Source organism: Danio rerio, chromosome 14, assembly GCF_052040795.2.
Source record: "Danio rerio strain M-AB ecotype USA chromosome 14, GRCz13ab, whole genome shotgun sequence".
NCBI classification, from domain to species: domain Eukaryota; kingdom Metazoa; phylum Chordata; class Actinopteri; order Cypriniformes; family Danionidae; genus Danio; species Danio rerio.
In genome coordinates, this window is record NC_141034.1 from 12,210,080 (window position 1) to 12,225,221 (window position 15,142).

General features: G+C 39.2%; 1 long non-coding RNA gene and 3 other non-coding genes across 5 annotated transcripts in view; 1 reads left to right on the top strand and 3 right to left on the bottom strand.

Moving 5' to 3' along the window:
• LOC147840776 (uncharacterized) overlaps positions 1 to 15,142 on the top strand; it is a 1,215,461-nt gene that overhangs the window by 1,088,356 nt on the left and 111,963 nt on the right. The gene's annotated exons all lie outside the window — the stretch shown is intronic.
• LOC147840782 (small nucleolar RNA U3) lies at positions 867 to 1,082 on the bottom strand. Its single transcript, XR_015508142.1, has one exon. It is a non-coding gene; the product is annotated as a small nucleolar RNA U3 (small nucleolar RNA).
• Positions 3,365 to 3,580, bottom strand: LOC141377720 (small nucleolar RNA U3). The gene has a single exon (XR_015508152.1). It is a non-coding gene; the product is annotated as a small nucleolar RNA U3 (small nucleolar RNA).
• Positions 6,633 to 6,848, bottom strand: LOC137487654 (small nucleolar RNA U3). Its single transcript, XR_015508159.1, has one exon. It is a non-coding gene; the product is annotated as a small nucleolar RNA U3 (small nucleolar RNA).

Consider the following 15,142-nt stretch of genomic DNA (forward strand, 5'->3'; position numbering starts at 1 on the left):
AAAAACGTAAAATTGCTTATTTTTGTTAGCATTTTTATACATGCTTTATCATTTCCACACAAATGATGGCAGTTAAATCCTCACAACAAGTTAGCATGACATATCGGAGGATTTTGAAAAAACAAAGCAATTGTTATTGGATTTAATATATAGTGTTCAGTTTTTCTAAAAGCGACATTTAGGTTCTCGACTTTTGGAAGATTTTGAAGATGTGTTACAGTTGCCACTTTTGTCAGTACCACACTTTTTTTCTGCCAACGACAAAAAAAAAAAAAAAAAAAAAGGCAGCGTGGTGCGATTTTGGAATGTAAAATGGCGTTCGGTGTGATCGGACCACTTTTACCGAAAGTTTATCATATGCTGAAGAATACTAGCTGTGCAGATAGCTCATGGGTTTGTTTCGAAGCTTTGAAAGGCTATTTTCACCCATCACTACCATAATAATAATGTTTTGTTTAATGTGATATTTCTTTAGGATGTGGTTTCCACGAAATATGTATTTCTATTTTCCCTTTGCTGCTTTTATTCACGTCATATTAATCTCAACTTTTGGTTCGTTTTCTACCAATAGATTTTCCTTCAGTAAATATTCTTGGATTAACATTCTAGTGGTTGAATCGTAGACTTAAGTTTATTTTTACTCTATGCAGTAACATTTTTGGCATACACAATCTAGATGCACGTTGTTAAAATCTACACCTACATCGCAGTTCCTTTGTCAAGAACAGCAGAGCTTTAGTTATCAAATTCAATATAGATCATGCTTTCTCAAGCAATACGATATTCAGCCTTGCTAGCACCGTCGACAAGACCTATTGAAGAGCATTCTTAGATGATTCAGTCTGATATTAACAATTTTATCTTGAGCCACTCTGCTCATACTCTTTTCCTCCTCTGTTGTGAGACACAACGAGGAACATTCATCAATGATCCAGAGCACATGAATTGAATCATCTCTCTGCATCTGATTCACGCTAAGAAAAGAGCATCAAGAATCATCATCGTGGTTTGGGAGACTCATCACTTTAGAAACACATTTCCTAGTTAAGAACTATAGAAATGATCCCTGAAAGTATAGTCTTAACTTCCCAACTGCAGAAGGAGCTGGAGTCGCTTCCGACCCTCACGGTCTTAGTGACGGTTACTTCAACACAAGCACTCACTCACATGCACGAAACAGTGATTAGAAAAGTAACACCTGCAACGTTTTTTGTCTTTAAAAATGATGTACGCTTAAAATATGTGAACACTTTGAACACATGCAGCTGTAAAAATGCATTTAATAACTCTTGTTAATAACTAAAGTTGGTAAATTGTGCGTAATCTATTTGTATGTAATTTGATAATTATGTACCCTCTTCTCTGTGTTTTTTTTCTTTCTTTTCTTTTTCTTTGGTGGTGGGCCTTACCGCCAATAATGATGAGACGACCTACAGAGAGGAGGTGCACACTCTGACGCAGCGGTGTCAGGTAAACCACCTCTCGCTCAACACCAGCAAAACCAAGAAGCTGGTGGTGTATTTCAGGAGATAGAAGAAAGCACACACTCTTATTGCCATCAACGGGACGCCAGTAGAGAGAGTCAGCACTTTCAAGTTTTTTGGAATCCACTTCGCTGAGGATTTGACATGGACTGCTCACACAAGCTCCGTGCTGAGGAAGGCACAACAACGCCTCTTCTTCCTCGGGCGTTTCAAGAGATTTGGAATGAGCCCCCATATTCTCCGCTCGTTCTACACCTGGACTGTGGAGAGCATCCTGACTGGCTGTATCACCACCTGGTATGGTAACAGCACCAGCGGCAATCACAAAGGCCTGCATTGGATTGTGCGAACTGCTGGATGCGTAGTAGGAGTTGAGCCTCCCTCCCTCCAGAACATCTACACCACGCAGTGCATGAGAAAAGCCAAGAGAATCATCAGCGACTCTATCCACCCAAGCCATAGACTTTTCTCTCTGCTGCCTTCAGGCAGACGGTTCCGCAGAATCCGGTCACGCACCAGCCGACTGAAGGAAGGCTTCTTCCCTCAGACCATAAGGCCGTTGAACACTTAACACACCTCACACAGACTCTTCCATACCCCTCAGTGCACACCATCAATATGTAGCATGCACTGCACTTTAACCAATCCATACTTGAAACAATACTGTCTTCAGCTATGGGTACACCTATTCATTGTACATATCGCTGTCAACACTGCCAATTTTACATTGTCCTGTTTTTTGGAAGTGTGCTGTTGTATGTTGTTGTATTCTGCACTGTCTCTGTGTTGCTCTATTTGTATTTTGCTCTGTCTCGAGCCAGCAGCTAAGCTTTTATTCATCATAGCACACGTGCTGCTGATGATGTGACAATAAATGTGATTTGATTTATTTTTCTTTATTTGTTTTACTTATTTATTCCATTGTTGTTAAGAAATGTCAAGTAATTTAGTTGTATAAGAAAAGTGTACATGCTGGTTCTTCTTAGTAAAAAAAAAATAATAATTTTAATAATAAAAACGTAAAATTGCTTATTTTTGTTAGCATTTTTATACATGCTTTATCATTTCCACACAAATGATGGCAGTTAAATCCTCACAACAGGTTAGCATGACATATCGGAGGATTTTGAAAAAACAAAGCAATTGTTATTGGATTTAATATATAGTGTTCAGTTTTTCTAAAAGCGACATTTAGGTTCTCGACTTTTGGAAGATTTTGAAGATGTGTTACAGTTGCCACTTTTGTCAGTACCACACTTTTTTTCTGCCAACGACAAAAAAAAAAAAAAAAAAAAAAGGCAGCGTGGTGCGATTTTGGAATGTAAAATCGCGTTCGGTGTGATCGGACCACTTTTACCGAAAGTTTATCATATGCTGAAGAATACTAGCTGTGCAGATAGCTCATGGGTTTGTTTCGAAGCTTTGAAAGGCTATTTTCACCCATCACTACCATAATAATAATGTTTTGTTTAATGTGATATTTCTTTAGGATGTGGTTTCCATGAAATATGTATTTCTATTTTCCCTTTGCTGCTTTTATTCACGTCATATTAATCTCAACTTTTGGTTCGTTTTCTACCAATAGATTTTCCTTCAGTAAACATTCTTGGATTAACATTCTAGTGGTTAAATCGTAGACTTAAGTTTATTTTTACTCTATGCAGTAACATTTTTGGCATACACAATCTAGATGCACGTTGTTAAAATCTACACCTACATCGCAGTTCCTTTGTCAAGAACAGCAGAGCTTTAGTTGTCAAATTCAACATAGATCATACTTTGTCAAGCAACACGATATCCAGCCTTGCTAGCACCGTCGACAAGACTTATTGAAGAGCATTCTTAGATGATTCAGTCTGATATTAACAATTTTATCTTGAGCCACTCTGCTCATACTCTTTTCCTCCTCTGTTGTGAGACACAACGAGGAATATTCATCAATGATCCAGAACACATGAATTGAATCACCTCTCTGCATCTGATTCACGCTAAGAAAAGAGTATCAAGAATCATCATCGTGGTTTGAGAGACTCATCACTTTAGAAACACATTTCCTAGTTAAGAACTATAGAAATGATCCCTGAAAGTATAGTCTTAACTTCCCAACTGCAGAAGGAGCTGGAGTCGCTTCCGACCCTCACGGTCTTAGTGACGGTTACTTCAACACAAGCACTCACTCACATGCACGAAACAGTGATTAGAAAAGTAACACCTGCAACGTTTTTTGTCTTTAAAAATGATGTACGCTTAAAATATGTGAACACTTTGAACACATGCAGCTGTAAAAATGCATTTAATAACTCTTGTTAATAACTAAAGTTGGTAAATTGTGCGTAATCTATTTGTATGTAATTTGATAATTATGTACCCTCTTCTCTGTGTTTTTTTTTCTTTCTTTTCTTTTTCTTTGGTGGTGGGCCTTACCGCCAATAATGATGAGACGACCTACAGAGAGGAGGTGCACACTCTGACGCAGCGGTGTCAGGAAAACCACCTCTCACTCAACACCAGCAAAACCAAGAAGCTGGTGGTGGATTTCAGGAGATAGAAGAAAGCACACACTCTTATCGCCATCAACAGGACGCCAGTAGAGAGAGTCAGCACTTTCAAGTTTCTTGGACTCCACATCGTTGAGGATTTGACATGGACTGCTCACACAAACTCCGTGCTGAGAAAGGCACAACAACGTCTCTTCTTCCTCGGGCGTTTCAAGAGATTTGGAATGAGCCCCCATATTCTCCGCACGTTCTACACCTGGATTGTGGAGAGCATCCTGACTGGCTGTATCACCACCTGGTATGGTAACAGCACCAGCGGCAATCGCAAAGGCCTGCATTGGATTGTGCGAACTGCTGGATGCGTAGTAGGAGTTGAGCCTCCCTCCCTCCAGAACATCTACACCACGCAGTGCATGAGGAAAGCCAAGAGAATCATCAACGACTCTATCCACCCAAGCCATAGACTTTTCTCTCTTCTTGCCTTCAGGCAGACGGTTCCGCAGAATCCGGTCACGCACCAGCCGACTGAAGGAAGGCTTCTTCCCTCAGACCATAAGGCCGTTGAACACTTAACACACCTCACACAGACTCTTCCATACCCCTCAGTGCACACCATCAATATGTAGCATGCACTGCACTTTAACCAATCCATACTTGAAACAATACTGTCTTCAGCTATGGGTACACCTATTCACTGTACATATCGCTGTCAACACTGCCAATTTTACATTGTCCTGTTTTTTGGAAGTGTGCTGTTGTATGTTGTTGTATTTTGCACTGTCTCTGTGTTGCTCTATTTGTATTTTGCTCTGTCTCGAGCCAGCAGCTAAGCTTTTATTCATCATAGCACACGTGCTGCTGATGATGTGACAATAAATGTGATTTGATTTATTTTTCTTTATTTGTTTTACTTATTTATTCCATTGTTGTTAAGAAATGTCAAGTAATTTAGTTGTATAAGAAAAGTGTACATGCTGGTTCTTCTTAGTAAAAAAAAAAATAATAATAATAATAGTAAAAACGTAAAAATGCTTATTTTTGTTAGCATTTTTATACATGCTTTATCATTTCCACACAAATGATGGCAGTTAAATCCTCACAACAAGTTAGCATGACATATCGGAGGATTTTGAAAAAAACAAAGCAAATGTTATTGGATTTAATATATAGTGTTCAGTATTTCTAAAAGCGACATTTAGGTTCTCGACTTTTGGAAGATTCTGAAGATGTGTTACAGTTGCCACTTTTGTCAGTACCACACTTTTTTTCTGCCAACGACAAAAAAAAAAAGGCAGCGTGGTGCGATTTTGGAATGTAAAAACGCGTTCGGTGTGATCGGACCACTTTTACCGAAAGTTTATCATATGCTGAAGAATACTAGCTGTGCAGATAGCTCATGGGTTTGTTTCGAAGCTTTGAAAGGCTATTTTCACCCATCACTACCGTAATAATAATGTTTTGTTTAATGTGATATTTCTTTAGGATGTGGTTTCCATGAAATATGTATTTTCATTTTCCCTTTGCTGCTTTTATTCACGTAATATTAATCTCAACTTTTGGTTCGTTTTCTACCAATAGATTTACCTTCTATAAATATTCTTGGATTAACATTCTAGTGGTTAAATCGTAGACTCAAGTTTTTTTGTACTCTATGCTGTAACAATAGCCGCTTTCAAACATACAGACCTTTCCGGAAAATTGCCGGCAATTTTCCGGAAAGGTTGTATGTGTGAACAGGTCCTTTTTGAAAATACCGGTAAATTCGTTCTGGCTATTTTCCGGAAAGAGAAGTTGTAACATTACCGGCAATTTGCCGGAATGTTGCGCTGTGTGAATGCAGAAGGAAGATTGCCGTAATAAGCGCGTGCACGTCTAGAACGTACTGACGTGAGACGTCTGCTTTAGCCAATCACAACAGTCAGACGCATTTACGTCCGCGCGGTTTGTGAGAATAAAAGCCTTTGAATATTTTTCCAGACACATTTAGCTGCTAGAAGTTAGTCAGATCACATTTATATGTTCTTCTTAATGCCAACTGTGTAAATAATCATCGATGAGATGCTTTTGATAAGCCGTTGTTTGTTTACCTTCAAGCTTTGCGTGTGCCTGTGAAACAGCCTGTGAGCGCCTGCACACGTACATATTATGAACATCTCGACATGCAAAAGTGATCCTGCGAAAGTTGTTCACTATATTGATCATCCACAGAGTTTGTAATTTAGTCAAATGTTTACAAATACAAGCGCAGCCGTTTAAAGCTCATTTGTGGTGAATGATGTCATAATTTACCGGTATTTTGGAATGGATGTGTGAATGCTCTTTTCCGGAAAATTTCCGTAACATCCTCGCCTGTGTGAACAGCGCTTTTTTGAATATACCGGTAAAGTCGTTCCAGAAATTTTCCAGATATTTACCGGTATCACTGTGTGAAAGGGGCTAATTTTGGCATACACAATCTAGATGCACGTTGTTAAAATCTACACCTACATCGCAGTTCCTTTGTCAAGAACAGCAGAGCTTTAGTTATCAAATTCAACATAGTTCATGCTTTCTTAAGTAACACGATATCCAGCCTTGCTAGCACCTTTGACAAGACTTATTGAAGAGCATTCTTAGATGATTTAATCTGATAATAATAATTTTATTTTGAGCCACTCTGCTCATTCTCTTTTCGTCCTCTGCTGTGAGACACAACGAGAAACATTCACCAATGATCCAGAGCAAATAAATTGAATCATCTATCTGCATCTGAGTCACGTTAAGAAAAGAATATCAAGAATCATCATCGTGGTTTGGGAGACTAATCACTTTAAAAACACATTTCGGAGTTAAGAAGTATAGAAATGATCTCTAAAAGTATAGTCTTAACTTCCCAACTGCAGAAGGAGCTGGAGTCACTTCCGACCCTCACGGTCTTAGTGACGGTTACTTCAACACGAGCACTCACTCACATGCACGAAACAGTGATTAGAAAAGTAACACCTGCAACGTTTTTGTTTTTAAAAATGATGTACGCTTAAAATATGTGAACACTTTGAACACATGCAGCTGTAAAAATGCATTTAATAACTCTTTTTAATAACTAAAGTTGGTAAATTGTGCGTAATATATTTGTAAGTAATTTGATAATTATGTACCCTCTTCTCTGTGTTTTTTTTCTTTCTTTTCTTTTTCTTTGGTGGTGGGCCTAATTGCCAATAATGAGACGACCTACAGAGGAGGTGCACACTCTTGACGCAGTGGTGTCAGGAAAACCACTTCCCGCTCAACATCAGCAAAACCAAGAAGCTGGTGGTGGATTTCAGGAAAGAAAAGAGAGAACACACTCCTATCACCATTAACGGGATGCCAGTAGAGAGAGTCAGCTCTTTCAAGTTTCTTGGAGTCCACATCTCTGAGGATTTGACATGGACCGCTCACACAGATGCAGTGCTAAGAGAGGCACAATAACGCCTCTTCTTCCTCAGGCATCTCAGGGGGGTTTGGAGTGAGCCCCCATATCCTCTGCTCGTTCTACACCTGGACTGTGGAGAGCATCCTGACTGGCTGTATCACCACCTGGTATGGAAACAGCACCAGCTGCAATCGCAAAGGCCTACATAGGATTGTGCGAATTGCTGGACACGTAGTAGGAGATGTTCCTCCCTCCCTCCAGGACATCTACACCAGGTAGTGCATGAGGAAAGCCATGAGAATCATCAGCAACTCTATTGGACATCAGTAATCGAATTATTTGACAAATTATTAAATGGTGGATTGCAGTTTGGTTCTTTTATTTAAGAATTTCATTCATGCCCCTTGTGACAAATAAAATATTTGATTTAAGGAACTGCTCTAAGTGTGTTTTTTTTATACAATGTTTGTTACCGCACGGCGAATGAGAGAAAAAAAACCCTGCATTTTCCGGAAACTTAGATGCACTCAGCGGGTAGCGTCAGAAAGCCGTGTGTATTATTCCTGTCACAAAATGCGGTGAAAATCCTACACGACGGTAAGTTTGATTGTGGTGCTAACATGTTTACACTCTGTGTAATAGTTAGTTCGATACGAATAAACAAACAAATTATCTGAATAAACAAACAAAGACCACTGGTCCCTCACTTACCAAATCTGTAAAAAACATGACAATCAACACCAACTTGAGCCGCATCTTTATCAAGAGGAGATGAGCAGCAAATTCAGATCTCACCATTTCCAGATGAGACAAGCTTTCGGGTAAAAAAAATGTTCCTTAGACACGTATTGTAGTCGAGTAGTCCAGCTGCGCTCTCATAGAGGGAAAATGAAAACAAAACCTTCACTGCAGCAAATTATAAAAGCAACACTGCACGCTTGTTTTGGCAACACTACGTGTCGTCTGAACACTATAACAGGTCTTCGAAGCTATCATGCATATTAATGAAGGTTCGCCGCATACTCATTAGAGCGTGCTGATTGGTTTGAACCAAGTCTTACTCATGCAATAATGCAGCACACTCAGAGACGTAATAAGGCACTCCTAGGTACAGACAGCCAGTCTCCATGCTGGAATACCTGCTAAGATCTCATGGCTGTGACGCAGCTTTAAAAATTTGTTTTTTAACCAGAAGTACGAAATTGCTCGAAATAATGCAAAAACAACTAATTTTCACTTTTTTGTGAAATATAAGTGTCCTAATTGTGTTTTTAGCAGCATGGGACACATATATGACTGTCAACAACTCAAAAAATGTGTTTTGGTGTTTCGTGACCATTTAATTTGTCAGTAACCTGGGTCAAGCGCTTCAGGTGAATTGTATGCCATTACAAAATCACCGTGTTTAAGGTCTGTTTTCTTTAAAAATCAGCTACCTCCAATTACTCAGTGATATCAGATATAATGTGGGTCATAGATCTTTTTCATAGATGACAGAAATGAGGCATGAGGTATTAAGTCTTTCAAATGCCTGCAAGTTATAATGGAAAGTGAAGATTTAGTATTTTTTATTGTGACAAAGTACAGTGAAAAGTAGGCCATACACTCATATAAGTTCTATAAATTTTAAAGAACTGCAATAAATAAATATATAAATGTACATTTCCATGTACACAATCTAACTGAGGGTATGCACAAAACAATTGTGATCAAAGCAATCACAAAAAACTATTTGTGAATAGTGATGTATAAGAACCATGTGAGTATTTAAGGTTTTGCAGATATGACATTCATTTATACATTAAAATGTGTTAAAATGATGGAAAAACAAAAACAAAAAAAATCACCTATGTTGAAGTTAATAAATAATTATATGTTATACAAACTTATTTACACATTTGTATTATCAGAGCAGGCAAGAGACAGACTGCGCTATAATAACCACTATGTTCAATTGTTTAAATATAAAAATATACATTTTCACAAAAAAACTATATTAATTTTCTTTTCGGGCTTAGTCCCTTTATTAATTAGGGGCTGCCACAGCGGAATGAATCACCAACTTATCTAGTTTATGTTTTACACATTGGATTCCCTTCCAGCTGCAACTCAACACCAGTAAATAGACATACACTTTTGCATTCACACACATACACTATGGAGAATTTAGTTTATTAATTTTTTTTATACTGCATGTGGAGGAAACCGGAGCACCCAAAAGAAACCCACACGAGCACAGGGAGAACACGGTTATAATAGTTTTGGATTTTTCATTAGTTTTAGTTTCTGTTTTGTCTTTTTGTTTTCAAATTTAGTTAGTTCCGCAGGGGGCCCCGCATGACCAACCCCCCTCACCCCGCTCTTCAGTTACATCAGGGGGCCCCCACATTTTGCGCTAGGCCACTGTGCGCTTCAGTTTTTCAAGTTTAGTTCACTCACAGCAGGCTCTCATTTTTGTGTTTGGTGCACTGAATCAAGCAGTGTATGCGCAATATTATAGGTTAACCGTTTCTCAAATTTGAAGTGTAATGTTACTGTTAATAACTGAAAAAGTATATATTGAATTATTTAAAGTCAGAGGGGTTACAAAGTAAGTAGTTTGTGGATAAGGGCTTACTGGGGACGCAAATCATTTCAAATTATTCAGTTCTATTTGGTAAACTAAAATTAAAGTATTAGTTTTAAGTGTCTGTATTTAATGCTGTCACTGTGCTGCTGTCATGTCCACTCGCTGTTTTTTGTCGCGGGAGCAGCAGCGAGCATCTGGCCAATGGCAGCAGGACTACAGGTGCCGTACGGGTCAAACACCTGACGCATGAATTATATTTACTTCTAAAAGGCTTACAGTAAGATTATGTATTAAATACATTTACAAAGACAAAAATGAAGGAGGTTTTTGCTATAATTTTAGTTAGTTTCAGTTAGTTTTGTATGTGCACAATACAGTTTCAGTTAGTTCTAGTTTTTTTAAAAAAAACTCTTTGTTTTTATTTTTATTTCAGTTAACGACAATTATTTAAAATTTTAGTTTTAGTTTTTTCGTTTATTTTCATTAACTATAATAACCTTGAGGGAGATCTTGCAAACTCCAAACAGAAATGCCAACTGACCAAACAGGGGCTCAAACCAGCGACCTTCTTGCTTTGAGGTGATTGTCCTACCTACTGCTTTTTTTATTTTTTTATAAAATTGTTATATTAAAATAAATGATCAACAAATTCATCTGTCATGACAGTATCTACAAGTGAAGACATTATCTGCACACAATAATGCCCAATTAGAAAAGTGCTACAAAATATAAAATACTAATTATGTTACTTAACTAAATAAAAGACAAATTCAAATGCCAAAACAAGCCGTAAAAGCAGGCTTCGTGTTCCTTTTTAGTTCTATGACGTATAATGTCTCTGATAATGCCAGTAGTCCCATTTAGCAACTAGATAGGAACCTTCTTTTTAATTAAGTGTAACAAATTTTTAAAAAATCAAGTCTGGTGTGTGAAGTGTTTTGTCGAAAGTATATTGAGTGTGTGTTCATTACAAACCTTATTTAGGTGATTTAACCAAAATCTTGTATAAAAAAAAAAAACATTTAGTCTGGGATGAGAAAACCAGAACTGCTAAAACCCACTTCTGGGTTTTCACATGCAAATCGATGTCATAGTTACTCCAGTCTATAGCCCTACTACTAATGATTAAAAGCATGCATTATTTTGTTCTTAGCCCAGTAAATTCAGGTGATGACAGGAAATATGGAAGCAGGAAATAAATAAACGCTGGCAGTAAAGAAGGTTAATGAAATAAAAAGGTACATGAACCTAAGTGAACTGACAGGTTTTCATTAGAGAACACTTTCTTATCTTGGCATCCTTTGTACATGTGCCTCTCTGACAGTTAAGTTTCTTAAAATCTGCAGTGTCTTATCATGCAGTAATCCACTTAATGCATGATAATACATCAGGTTTACCACTTAAATTCTCCACTGTACCCCACTATGAAGGGGCACAATCAAGTTGGCCCATGTCCAGCATTTCTTTGACTTGCAGGCAGTGCTGCCAGCAGCATACTGCAGCTATAAAAATGTAAATGGGTGTTGGGCAGGATAACAGGACCGGTTTGCTGCTTCAGCGTTTTTACACATGAACATTCAAGGCAGCATCTGCTCTTGCTTTCTATGTGTTATCCTGTGTGTAAATGAATCTGAGCATGGAAACAATTTATAAAAAAATAAATAAACAATAAACCTTTAGCTCCGCTGCAGATGCAGCATGACATTCCCATACACTGTAAAATCATCAATGACACTTCACTGGAATAGTTTATTTGCTGATGGACATAATCTACTGACAATGCGGACTTGGAAGATTTTCAGTCGAATTCATTTAAACATAAATGGTAAAAGAGGTATTGCCATTCACTCCTCTTTAACACATCAGAAAGCATATGGGAATAAGGAAAAACAAGAGAATTTCAGTAGTATTATTAAGTCCAAATGTGAAAAAGTTTGCATCCATTTTTTTTAAAGAAAAAAAAATTCTATTAATTAATCAATGAAATTAGTGCATTCTTAAAATGTCTCTGTGCCAGGGGAGTTGCTAGGGTCGAAAGGGATAAGGGGCTTAATCCCCCCCCCCCCCCCCCCCCCATCGCTAAAATATCACCACTTTCATAAGGTAACCTGCTGTTATAATAGATGTATAAATGGTTTAATAATAAATAGGGCTTTTAAGTTGATAGTCTTTTAACAATAAATTTTGAAGATTTGTGACTTGTAACACCAAAAAGGAAAAAAAAAACATTGATAAATGATTCCACTTGTCACCGACTCGGTCCTAGTCATTCCCCTCGCTGGCCAGCAGAGGCCACCATCTCCGGACTTCTAAGCATTACATCATCCACTTACACTGATCTAGCACACCTGAACTGAATCTAGCTAACGACCCACGTACCCTTTATAAGCCAGCTCCAAACGCTCAGTCAGTGCGAAGTCTTGTTTAGCCCTGGCCAGCATTTCTGAGCGTTATTCCTGCCTGATTCCTCGTGCATTACTACAGCCTGTTTCTGACTCTGCTTTGCCTTCTGCCTGCCCACGACCCACGCCTGATATACAGACTCTGATATTCGCTGCCTGCCCATGACCCACGCCTGATACACGGACTCTGATATTCGCTGCCTGCCCACGACCCACGCCTGATACACGGACCAGTGGCGTAGCGCAAAATGCGGAGGCCCCCCTGCAGGGATCACCGACGGGCCCCCCAGTTGAAGGCGGGGTGGGGGGGGGTGGAGATTGGGGGGGATGTACACATATACACATAGATATAGATATACACATATACCTATGATCGGGAGTTTTCCTGGATGTTAGTATGCATTTTTTTATTATGAAAATTTTTATTTGATCACTTTTTTACATTGATGGATCAGTGACCGCACGGGCATTCCTGACAAAAAGCTTGTGTTTCTGTGTATGAAAATGTACTATTCACTCTCCCTGTTAAATTTGATCTAATCATGTGCTGAAACACAGCTCCTCTCCTGCTTTCACTTCTCATACTGACGGAGGGAGCGATTCGTTTGTGAATGAATCTCCGTTATGAACCACTCGTTCACTAGCCAACAATAATACAAGTTTCTGGCACCACAGCATCTCTTTGTCATATTTCTTTTGCATTGTTTGCTGATTTATTCAACAAACCTAGCATAAACCGAGTGTTTAGTGCGAGTTGGTGTTACTTTGCCTTATGGTGAATGCAGTAAGTGACTATAGCTATTATTATCAATAACGTGACCTGTTTAGCACAAATTTCAAAACATACAAAAACGTAAAAAACTTAATCCTATGAAATGTTCTGCCTTTGTGCTTTGTTTTCTTTGTTTGCTCGTTACTACACTCGTAGACAGCGCTTAAGTCCAGCATCTTCACATAATAATACTGTCTTGACTAGTGCGGTTGAATGACATTTGTCCTGGGAGCACTGTACCAATGTGGCGGCGCTATTGACGCATGCTCAGGGTCCCTATGCGATATCTAGTGTATCTATGTCACAAATTGAGGAGCGGGGAAAGGAGGCGGAGTGGCGAGACAACGCGGGGAATCCTTCACAAACTGAGGAGCGATCACAAACCGAAAGTGGCGAGAGCGTCAAAGTAGCCAGAAGTCATTCATTTTTTAACGAGACCCGTGGCGAGAAACAGCGGCGCGTCTTCATTGGCCATGACGCGGTTCGGCGGCAAGCAATCAGAATGAAGTAGTCCACCGCCTGAGCGGAGTTCAGAGAACACAGACCTGTAAACTTTGGTTCCGACCACAGTTGTTCCCAAGAGTTTGATTATTGCGATTCCTGGATTTTCAATTATTAAAAATCGCGACGACGTGGGGCCCCCTAATCTCGCGGGGCCCCCCCGCGGTGCGTGCCCTGCGGGCCCGTCCGCTACGCCACTGACACGGACTCTGATACTTGCAGCCAGCCCGCGACCTATGCCTGGTAAAACTCTTTGTGTCTGTTCATCGCCAGTCTTTATCCATCATAGACTGCTGCTGTTGTGTGTTTGCATGTTAGTGCATATTGTGTGTGTGAATGAGAACCTGATCAATAAATACTGCATAATGGATCCCTCCGTGTCAGTCTCCTCGTTACAGAAGACTTCGCCCAACACGGATCCCGCAGCCATACAGGTTTTGTCACATGAAGTTACAGCTCAAGCTCAGGTACTCACCACACATCAACAGCAATTAACCCACTTGACTCAGTTAACAGATGAACTGGTGAGATCTCTGCCAAACCTGCAAGCTGCTTCCACAGCGCAAATCACCGCCAACTACTCTCCGACTCAACCCTTGCAAACCCAGACTCAGACTGCTTCAGGAGTTCGCTTGGCTTTCCCCGATAAGTTCTCAGGTAACCCAGCAAAGTGCAAAGGCTTACTGTTGCAGTGTAAGCTGTTTATTGCCCAGCAACCCTATCTATTTAAGGATGACAATGGGAAAATCGCTTTTGTATGTTCACTGCTCACTGGCAAAGCTTTAGACTGGGCTACTGCAGTTTGGCCAGACAGTACCCCGATATTCCCCTCATTTAATGACTTTCTCAAACGTTTTCGCACAGTGTTTGATCACCCTGAGGGTGGTCGTAACGCTGGTGAGGAGCTTTTATGTATAAAACAGGGAGATCGACCCGCAGCTGAATTCGCTCTGCATTTCCGCACGCTGGCAGCGCAAACAGGCTGGGCTGATGATCCACTCACTACACTGCAAATTTTAGATAGTAGATTTAACTACCTTGGAGTTAAAATTAACACTCCCTCAGAGTTTATATTGGAACCACTATAAGTGTTAAAAATAACTCTTTTGAAAGTGTTAACATTGTCAACACCAAGAGAGTGTTAATTGGCAAACTCTTATTCTGTAAAATATCTGTTAAATTTCAGAAAAAATACCAGCAGCAGTGGTTGCCAGAATCTTTCTGCGAAAAACATGGACGTTTTATATACTGTATAAATTTACAAAAAAAAAAAACATATTTCATGAACTGATACAACGTTCAGTTTACAAAATCATAGCTTAGTGCAAAAAATGTAGTCTTTAGATGCTATAATGTTTTCATGTGTGATTGCAATTAGCAAACAGATTTTGACTGCATTAGTAACTACACAGTTACCTTTACACAAAAGAAGATGCAGCATAACATCAAATACTCTCAGTTCATTTTGGACTTGAACAGAGACGCTATTATCCTCCACAATGGTGACACAAAAACCGTTTAG